This window comes from Terrapene carolina, unplaced genomic scaffold, assembly GCF_002925995.2.
Source record: "Terrapene carolina triunguis isolate 2854851 unplaced genomic scaffold, T_m_triunguis-2.0 Scaffold131, whole genome shotgun sequence".
Taxonomy (NCBI): Eukaryota; Metazoa; Chordata; order Testudines; family Emydidae; genus Terrapene; species Terrapene triunguis.
In genome coordinates, this window is record NW_020664482.1 from 22,913,182 (window position 1) to 22,915,417 (window position 2,236).

The 2,236-nt window shown below is 42.5% G+C and overlaps 1 non-coding gene across 1 annotated transcript; it reads left to right on the forward strand.

Moving 5' to 3' along the window:
• The first annotated feature begins 507 nt into the window (after positions 1–507).
• On the forward strand, positions 508–610 carry LOC112104796. The gene has a single exon (XR_002907947.2). It is a non-coding gene; the product is annotated as a U6 spliceosomal RNA (small nuclear RNA).
• The last annotated feature ends 1,626 nt before the right edge of the window (positions 611–2,236 follow it).

The window sequence follows — 2,236 nt, forward strand, 5'->3', positions numbered from 1 at the left end:
TGATAGACTGTAATCAAGTCAACCCTTAACCTTCTTTTTATTAAGCTAAATTGATTGAATCTATCACTATAAGGGATGTTTCTAATCCTTTAATTATGCTTGTGGCTCCGCTCTGAACCCTTTCCAATTTACCAACATCCTTCTTGAATTGTGGGCACCAGAACTGGACACAGGATTCCAGAAGAGGTTGCACCAGTGCCAAATACAGAGGCTAAATAATCCTTCTACTCCTACTTGAGAGTCCTCTGTTTATACATCGCAGGACCGCATTAATCCTTTTGGTCACAGCGGGAGTGTATGTTCAGATGATTATCCATCATGACCTCCAAATCTTTTTCAAAGTCACTGCTTTCCAGGATAGAGTCCCCATCCTGTGAGTATGGCCTACATTCTTTGTTCCTTTCATGGATGCCTCCCTGGTGGTGTGGTGGTGGTTGTTATGATTATTTTTTTACAGTAGCATCCATTATGTGCTAGGTGCTTTCCAAACATGTAAGAATACTCCCTGCTTAGAGCTCACACATATACTACAATTGGAATGATACAGAGAAGATTAGCATAGCCCCTGTGCAAGAATGACACACAAACTTATGATCTAAAGACATAGGTCAGGGGAAGGAGAAAAACAATAGGCAAGATATGTACAATGAAGGTATAAATCAGCAAGATTCACTGTAACTGGCACAGTAGTCCTGGGTCTCTACAGGGACTTAAAGTGGACAACCCAAGGGAGGTCAAACCATGCATAAGGACTGCATGGAAGAAAGCATGGAGGTGATTATGTGAAAATCCAAGAAAGTAGGATGAGGTTGAGAGCCTTGGCAGAATGGAGGGGACAGGGTGACATGAAGCCGGACAAGAGAGGATAAGCAGGGAGGGGCAGAATATGTAGCGCTTTGGGGGACACAGCATACATTTCGTATGATATTAGACAGGAAGCCAATGGAGGGATTCAAAAACAGGAGTTACACGGTCAGACCAATGAGCAACGAAGAGTTTACTCCCTTCAGAGCTTTTCAGTTTAGGCTTCCTCCTTTATACCCTTGTTGTTTCTGTGGCTGGCACTACTAGATGCCAGCTGTAACAGTAATGATGTTTTTACATTCACATCCCAGTTTGTTCATGGTGGGGAGAAGAGCCTGAGCCTTATAGCAAGCTAAATTAAGAAAAAAACCAAGAAGATAAGCCAAATCCTCACTACTGCTGTAAATTGATTTCAATGGAGTTTTGCTCATGTTGCCCCTGACCTGAGCAGCTACTTAATGTTCAATTTCTTGGGGATATTCCAGTTAGGTGGAGAAATTGGTGACAGTCAAGTATTTCTTCAATGCAATCTTGTAATTCACAGGGACTATACAAAGTCCTATGTGTCTGAACACAGAAGGAATCAAATAGCAGGAAACAGCTTATTTTACTCACAGCACCAAGAACACTCTCTTTTCAGCCCATACCCCACCCAAAAAACTTCTCCCCAGGTTTCTTCCAGGGTCAGATACTTCACTTTCAGCTGCTCCTTCATGGTGACTGTGTTTCTCTCTGGTCTTCTGTGTTCTGCCTTCTCTTGCTCACACTCACATGTACCCACATTCCCCCCCAAACAATACTCAAGAAAAACTCCTGCGTGGGGTCACATACTCCTTTTGTCCTAGGTGGGGGCTTATCGTTACAATTATGTTAATTGAAAGGTGTATTCACACCTATGAATCTCAATAAGGTTTTAACTCAACCCATAACAAGGTTTCACCCAGCTCCTGACAACCCATTTGCACCAGCAGAAAATTTGGCCCAATGTTTCTGGGTGCGTCAGATGCAAGACAGTCAGTACTGCAGATTAAAAATATTTAAGCAGAAACACACAGCAACCACAGAGAGAACCTTTTGCCTCAAGTGTATTTATTAGTAGGCACCTATGGAAACCAAATGCCATCAACCCACCTGAGGCAGTTGACTATCCCTGTGCACAATCTGTTACTGTCACAACCATTGTGTGGTGGTGTGTTGCTAATATTAAATGACATTTCAGGATTTAACAAATATATGTAGTAAATAGTTTAGTTTTGTTTTTAAATACAGTCATTGCATGAAGTTATCCAAAACCAACAGGGGAAAAGTACAGGCTGACATTGAAGGAGAGGGCTTGAGTAGCTAGTAGGCGGGTGGTTTTAGCAAGCTGACAACTAGCAAAGCACAAGCAAGACTCCCTCACACTTGAGGCAGGGGGTAACAAGGTGACTCA